This window comes from Lygodium microphyllum, chromosome 15 (assembly GCF_053477565.2).
Source record: "Lygodium microphyllum isolate KBCC chromosome 15, Lygodium_microphyllum_v1.1.10, whole genome shotgun sequence".
In the NCBI taxonomy this organism is placed as follows: domain Eukaryota; kingdom Viridiplantae; phylum Streptophyta; class Polypodiopsida; order Schizaeales; family Lygodiaceae; genus Lygodium; species Lygodium microphyllum.
Window position 1 is genome coordinate 116,459,408 of NC_141149.1, and position 9,016 is coordinate 116,468,423.

A 9,016-nucleotide genomic window follows, 5' to 3' on the forward strand; every position below is an offset into this window, starting at 1 on the left:
TAATGCTTAAAGTCCCTTGATAAGTGGTCTTCTTTAAGCTTGGGAAAGATTTCTTCCTATTCTTGGACTATTCTCTCTCCCATGAAACCCTATTCTTGACAGTTTTGGACAGCAAGAAAGAATCTTAGATTTCCTCATCTTGATCATGGGGCTTTTGGCCTTTTATGCTTCCTGAGAGTTCCTCATACGTATAACCATCAACATTGGCCATATTTGATACTACATTGTGAAGATTGGGATTCTTCTTGCTCATAAAAGGTTATGGACAGCTTAGTCTTCAAAAGCTTATGAAGATTCACAGATTTTTTCAATTTTGAAGTTCTCTTATGACTTTTGGAGTGGCCTACTGATCCTCTTCAAGGAGGTGTTGATAGGAATGAAGACATCCATGCCATTTTACTATTGAAGATTTCTTCAAGCTTGACTATGGAGCCATTGTAGGACAACAGGATCTATGTCTAAAAATTTTGGATAATTCATGATCATTTTATGGAACTTTTACTCTTTTACACTTCTTGAAGGTCCCTGACATGAGTAGCAATCAACATTTGAAGATTATTCATCAATATTGAAGAGAATTGACTATCTCTTGAAGATTGAAGAGCTTGGACAGCATAGGCATTGCCTAGAGCATTAATTTTGAGATCCTTCTTCAAATATTGGGTCCATTCATACTTGTGGAAGGCTAAAAAACACTCCTCTTGAAGATTCAACAAAGTCTTGTGCCATTTTATTCCTCTTTATCAAGCTACCTTGTATGAAAGACCAATGGAGCTTTCTCAATGGTATGATAGGTTGCAACCCTCACATTCGTCTGTAGATCCATCATCAGAGGTTCATGAAGTGGATGTAATGGAGGGTAATACTTTTTGATGCGACTTCCATTGAAAAAACCTATGCCCTCCCCTTCTAGGGTTTCAAGTTCCACATTCCCCATTCTACTAATATTGCGAACCTTGAAAGGTTCCAATCCCTTGAATTTCATTTTTTGCTCGTGTCCCTTGACAAAGTACAACAAGACTAGGTCTCCTTGTGCAAAGTCTTGTTTTTTGACATGTTTGTTAAACCAACTCTTCTATCGTGCTTTTTCACAGATTCGAGCATGTGTTGCAGTGGGACAAGTCTTAGATAGGTGCTCCAGCTCTATTAACCAATTTGTCCATGCTTCTTGACCCTCCCATCTCTCTTGGGCAAGTGCTTGGAACAAAGAACTCTACTAGTAAAATAGCTTTGGTTCCGTAGGTCAATTTGAATGGAGTTTGTCCTATGGCTGTTTTGTAGGCCATCCTATATATGCACAAAGTTGCCATGAGCTTGTTGTCCCAATCACTACATGAGGCAGAGACTACTTTTGTTAGGACACTTAACTAAGATCTTGTTCGTGGAATCAACTTCATTGTTGGCTTGAAGATAATATGGTGAGAACTTTTTTTGGATTATTAAGAAGGTGGATAACATGTTAGCAATCACTTCATTGATGAAGTGTGTGTCTTGGTCGCTAACCGACTCTATATAGGGCAACCAAACCATGAGATTATTGGCTCCCAAAGGAACTTAGTCATGGTCCTAGCATCATTTTTGCAAGTTTCTTGAGCTTTTGGCCACTTGGCTAGGTAGTATCTATGGAAACAATGATGTACTTGGCTTGTGAATATTGTGTTATAGGGTTGATTGGACCAATGAAGTTAATGTTGAGGCTTCAAGCTCTTGTGTGTGACCGATAGTGTCTTAGCTGTATCCAGCTATATCAACAAGTGTGGAAAATTAAATGAGCTAGTGACTTTAGGCTATGTGTGAATGGTCTGTAGACCTTAGAGTGTTGTATTCACTTTAGATATATGTGTTATGGAATAATATGAAAAAATGAGATGAGAGCATACAACTCTTCTATGTTATCTCCAACCCTTCTCTCTGTCTCTCTCTTAACATGGTATTAGAGCCATGAATGGGCTCTGTGGTGGATAGCATTTTGGAAGAAGACTTGAAGACTAAAGGCCAAGGGTTCCTATGAATAGCAAGTTGCTTGCCATTGTTGTTTTACAAGGTATGTGCTGAAGGTATTTCATCTTGCTTGAAAGAGAGGTTGTCTGGGTCCTGTTTGAAGCATTTGGAGGCTTCATTGACCACATTAGAGAGAGCACTGATCATTAGTGTGTTGAAGATTTGCTGGAATACACCTCTAGGCTGCTAGCTTGATTGCGCCTGCTGTCCAAATGGTTCCCCATGACTGGTAATCAATAAAATAATCACTACTCAAGTGATCTACAGCTTGCATACACACTTTGGAAGGTACTTGAAGGTCATGACATGGCAATCCATTGATGGAAGCTCAGTTTGAAGGTTATGCATAGGTATGTAGACCTAGAACAGAGCATGAACTGCTATAAACAATGAATATATAGCATACATTGGATCTTGGTTGAAGCATTGAAGCTATTTGACATGCATTCTTGGCTCCATTGAAGTGTAGATACATATTGGAAGACATATGTATTGTGTCTTATGCATTTGAGTTGCAATTTCTTGAAGAAAATACTTAGATCTGGAAGTATATGACACACTAAAAACTGTCATAAAACTGTGGACAACAAGCACTCATTGGTCCTGAAGCATTACATAACATTGGTTAGCTTCTGTCAAATGTATGACATGCAATATGTCTACTGTATGTTTGGAGGACTGAGATGAGCATTGAATGCTCATGAAAGATAATGCATTGATATTATCTAGCTGGTTATAAACATGGAATGCATTCTATGACATTGTCTCTGTTGAAGATAGAGCGTCTATGGTTGTCTGAATGGTCATGTATTGACCCCGACACTTGATAGTACATGTATGAAGTAATTTGAGGACATTTTGGAGCTGGATAAACCTGGTTTGACTGAGTATTGGCTGATTGCAACCTGCAAGCAAGGTATTTAACACTTGTACTTGATGTATATGCACTAAAATTTTCCGGCATGATCATGTATGGACTTCTACATGTACTAGCAGATGTCTGAGAGTTTTTATTGCATGTATGACATGTATACATCTCAATTTTGGCCTTGAAAAAGATCCTAGTCATTGATAGTCTGCAGATTTTAGATTGCATGTTTGGTTGACTGCAGCAAGGTTGCTATGATATAGAGTTCCAGCAACTATATGGTCTATGTGTTGACCGATGTATCTAAAAGTTATGCCACATGTTTGTGGATGGTTTTGAGATGTTAATGGGATGAAATATCATGATTACAACAGACAATTAATTGCAAAAAACTATCATAAATAGTCAAAAATTGCAGTTGGTCTGTTAGACTTTTTGGCTTGTAGGAAGTTAGCCATTGTTTGTTACAATATGGCAAATGCAAACATAACAGACAACATAACCTAAATAGTGGGGGAAAAGCTCGAAAGCAATAATTATGCCATATGGAAGTTCTACATGGAGAAGTTCTTGATAGGTAAAGGATATTGGGACTTGGTGACATGTGTTGAAGCTGAACCTGAAATCCCAGAGAGGAATCCTACAACGATCAAAGATGAGCACACTGAGCTTGGTTGGAAAGAGCTCTTAGGGTGCTACACTGGTTATCTTTGTGTATCTTGGATGCTATGGTAATGCAGATTATGAACTGCAAGTCACCAATAGAAGCATGGAACATATTGAGCAAGTATTATGGCACAACTACTAGTGCTAGGAAGATACAGTTAAAGCAAAAATTCAACAACATGGAGAGAAAAGGCAGATCTAGATAGGATTACGTCATAGAGATTAAGACTATTGCCGATTAGCTGGCATCCATTGGCACACATGTTGAGGAATGATGTCTTCTATTCGAATCAATGTGGCCGTGGCAACCGTGGTAGAGGTTATGGTTCGGGTAGAGGAGGCCAAAAAAATGTATCTTATGGCAATAATAACTAGCAAGGTTCAAATGCAAGAGGATATAGGGGGAGATCTAGCCCTAGAGGTAGAGGCTCCTGGAAACATCGTCCATCTGACAATCCTAATAAGGATAAGGATTTTCACTACTGTGGAAAGTATGGTCATGTTACCAAGGACTACTCGAAGAAGTAGGAAAATCAAAAGGGCAAGTAGCATGTATATTATGCATCATCTAGTTAGACAAATGATGCTTTTGGGGATAGATTGTTTGCCATGACATATATGAAAGACATGGCTATTGAGAAGTCTACTGATGATGCTAATTGGTAAATTGATTCGGGGGCATCAAATTATTTGATGCCTCATGGTGATTAGTTTATTTACATGGTGCCTGAGAGGAATGGCTATGTATGCAAAGGGGATGACACGTAGCATAGCATTGAACATAAAGGCAAAGTACCTTTGGTAATCCATGATGGTAAGAATAAGAACTTACATGATGTATTGCACGTCTCGTCAATTACTAAAAATCTATTATATGTGGGCTAGATGACTGAGAAAAATTTGCAGGTTAGGTTTAATAAGCATGGTTGCTTCATTGAGGAGTTTGGTAATGGCTGCAAATTGATTACTTTCGCGGTCATAGGAATGGGAGGATGTTTACTCTTGATGCCACTTTGCCACATGTGAAATCAGCCATGTTTTCCCATGTCTCTGGTAGCACAGTTAGAGATTTAGAAATATGGCATAAAAGAGTGGGGCATGTTAATCTTTAGTGGCTACAAATGATGCAGAAGAAACAACTTGTTACAGGTCTATGCAAGTTTGCCTACACAAATATTGGTCATGTTTGGGATGTTTGTTAGTTTGGTAAACAATCAAGGTTTCCATTTGTCAAGCATGTAAGAAATAGTAAGTGACCGTTGTAGTTGGTTCACTCCGATGTATGGAGGCTAGCCCATAATTCATCTATGGGAGGCTCTAAGTATTATGTGACATTTGTTGATGAATTCAATCACTATACTTGGGTTTATATATTGAAAACAAAGGATGAGGTGTTTATTACTTTTCAACAATTTAAGAAGTAGGTTAAAAAGGATTTTGATTTCTATGCTTGGGTTTATATACTGAAAACAAAGGATGAGGTGTTTGTTGTTTTTCAATAATTTAAGTAGTAGGTTGAAAATGAATCTGATAGTGGTGGGGAATATGTGTTAAATGAGTTGTTTGGCTGAAAATGGCATACATAGGCAGCTTACATGCGCCTGCACTCCACAACAGAATGGGGTAGTTGAATGGAAGAATAGGGTTTTAATGGAAGCTTCCCGTGCAATGATAAATGAGAAGAAGATGTCGTGATCTATTATTGGGATGAGGCTGCTATGATAGCCATGTATATCTTGAATAGGACTCCCACTATAGGTATTCATGATATGACACCATTTGAGAAACTATATGGCTACAAGCCTGATATCAGTCACATGAAAGTATTTGGTTGTCTTGCTTATGTGCATGTCCTTGATGAGAAGAGGAAGAAGTTGGATTCAAAAGCACATAAGTGTGTCTTTATTGGTTATTCACAGGAGAAGAAGGCATATTAATGCTATGATCCCTCTATTCGGGAGACACTAGTCAATCGAGATGTTATTTTTGATGAGACGGCCTCTTGGTATGCATCATCAACCACAGTGCCATCGGATATGCCTTCTACACATGTTTCAAAGTTGACTCAAAGTAGAGTACTGCATTGACAAGCCTTAGTAGTACGACGGTATCTCCATGGACAGGGAGATTGAGGAGCTTTGGCTCAACGTCCACTAACACCACTATGTCAGTGAGGGGGAGATATGATGTGATGGACAACGAAGGGAAAGGAAAAGTCTTTGAGGATGCATTTGGTATGATGACACCTCGCATGATGACTTCAGGCTATGACTCAGCTGACAGTCTAGACAGTGAGCTTGGTATTCCGACTATGTATACGCATGGCACTAGATAGAACATATATATTATGCCTCATAAGAGAGGGAAATTGAGTAGTGCACCACATCTTAGACACTCGCAGAGAGTTAGGTACCCTGTGGATAGGATGACTTACAATGGTTATTCTGTGAATCATTATGCTTACATGACAAAAGTGACAGAGATCAAAGAACCTACTACATATGCTGAAGTAGTGATGGATAAAAATTGGTGCACAACTATTGATGATGAAATATTTGCCTTGGCTGAAAATAGAACATGGGATCTTGTGCCACTGCATGAAGTAAAGAAGACCATTGGTTGCAAATGGGTCTACAAGATTTGGGCAGGATGCTCATATGATTGTAGATCTACAAGTGGTTATGCCTTTGGATTTGGAAGTGGGATGATTAGTTGAAGTAGCAAGAAGCAACCTACAGTTGCATTATCTAGTACATTGAGGCAGAGTACAAGGGTGTTGCATTAGCAACATGTGAGATTGCATGGCTGTTTAAGCTTATGGCTGATTTGGGCATACATGTAAATGCTCCAGTGACATTGTTATGCGACAATCTCAATAGTGTACTCCTGGCAACAAATCGAGTTTATCATGCCAGGACTAAACACATTGAGGTACATTACCATTTTATCAGGGAGATGGTTCTTACAGAGAAATTAGATCTTATGCATGTGAAGATTGATGAACAAGTTATAGATATCTTTACCAAGTCTTTGGGTAAATATAATTTTAGTCAATTTCGACAGCTACTTGGTGTATAGGTTTTATCTTGAGCTTGAGGGGGAGTGTTGAGACTTCAAGCTCTTGTGTGTGACCGACAGTGTGTTAGATGTGTCCAGCTGTATCAACAAGTGTGGGACATTAAATAAGTCAGTGACTTTAGGCTGTGTGTGAATGGTTTGTAGAACTTAGAGTGTTGTATTCACTTTAGATATATGTGTTATGAAATAATATAATATAAAAAGATGAGATGAGAGCATGCGGCTCTTCTTTGTTATGTTTAACCCTTCTCTCTGTCTCTCTCTTAACAATCAATTCCCCATTTCTCAAATGGTTGTCATGTGATCATCGGGGTCAACTACATTTTGTTCTTATGAGTAGGGACTTTGGTCCATTGGCACTCATCACAGTGCTTCACAAACTTAGATGTGTAACGGAATAGCATTGGCTACCACAAGTGAGACTGGAGCACTTTGCATGCTGTGGTGTCTCCACTAAAATGTCCTCTAGCAATTCGGCCATGTGCTTCTTTGAGCACATCATAATTTTGTGTTCGCACAGACATCTCCTTAAGAGTGCATCCTATCCTAACCAATACAATTAACTTGCAATCAACTAATAGGGTTGGATTTTCAAGATTAGTCTCCTTAACCTAGCTTTTTCTACGGGTCGTTTTGTAATCCGTTCTCGAGGATGTGGACTATGTCATCCTCCCAATACAATGTGAGGTTTTCTCTAAAAAATTCTCATTCACTTGACATTCTAAAAAGATATGTATTTGGTAGATCATCATTGATTCCCTATGGCTTCTCTTGTGGGTATGCGGGACATGTGATTTGCCATATAGTGTTGTTTGCCCTCGCGTACGACCACAGAGAAGTTAAATTCCAAAAGTAGAAATAACCATTGAGCAATGCATTCTATTGTACAAGGTTTATTCACAAGATAAAGCAATGCTTAATTATCCACAAAGAAGGTAAAGGATATTGCTAGAAGATAGTGTTTAAACTTGTTTACAGTGAACACCATGGCTAACACTTCCCTCTCTGTTGTGGAGTAGTTAATTTCTCTATTAGTGAGTTTTCTATTAGCAAAGCTCACTAGATAGTCTAGGTTATGTTCACCAGGTTGGCACAACATTTTCCTGACGGCAAATTTTGATGCATTAATGTGCACATGGAAGGTAATGGACCAATCTAGGGCTGTTAAGATAGGAGCTGAAGCTAGAGCTAGTTTATGACATTCATAGGCTTGTTGACATTCTTTAGTCCACTCAAACGCTATTAATAACTTGTACAAAGGTCTAGCAATAAATGTATAGTTCATAAAAAACCATTGGTACTATCCTTTGTGGCCTAGGAAACATTGAACTCCCTTGAAGTTGGTTAGAGAGGGAAGGTCTATAATTATATTAGCTTTGGAGGAATCTGTGGCTATCCCGTTCCTTGACACAACATGCCCTAAAATACAACCATGCTTCACCCAAAACTAGCACTTTAAGGGGTTCAATGATGAGAGATTGTATTGCTAATACTGTTCAAAGAATATTTGCAGCTTTTCCAAGTGCTCTTTCCACTTGGTGTGGACACACAGGTCATCAAGAAAGACTTCCAACCATTTTCTGAGCATGTCCTTGAAGATGGCACACATGAAGCACTAGAAGGTAGTAGGGGCATTGGTCAACCCAAATGGCATGACTATAGTAGGTAAACACCCCATTCAGTGGTGAATGCCATCTTATGCCTATATCGTCTAGATGGACTTGCACTTGGTAGCCTGAGAAGCCATCCAGAAAATTGTAGACTTCCTTTCTTGCCAGTCTCTATAGTATATGCTTAGTATATGGTAACGGGTAGTGTCTCTCTTTGTAGCTGTGTTGACCTTTTTATAGTTTACATACACTTGAATATTCCCATTCTTCTTCATGATGATAACTATGGGTGATATCTAGTCTGTGTGCTATATCTCATAAATGAATCTTGCCTTCCATATCTTATCAATATCTTTCTTCATGCAAGTATGTGCATGCTTAGGATTCATCGCGTATGGTCGTTGCTTGACTAGTACTGCTTCGAGGGTCATGGAAATATTATGAGTCATGATACTCGGATCTATTCCCTTCAGCTCCTTTAAGGACCATGCAAACACATCGATAAATTTACTTTAGAGATTTATGAGATCATTCTCCTTCTTCTCGATTAGGTCATCTACCATGTACATAGGTCAATGCATTTTCTCCTCTCTAGCCAAGTTGACCTTCTTAACTTTGGTTGGTTGGTTCACTTGCTTGAGCAGGTTTTGGGGTTTCTTCTATCATTTAGCTTTTTAAGACTTTGATTGTTTCTTTCTCTCCTTCTTTAGCCTCTTGCACCTTAGGTGGATTGGGAGGTCCCCCTTGGTGCATTTGGTCCTAGGTGATCAAGGCATTTTGGGGTCACTATTAG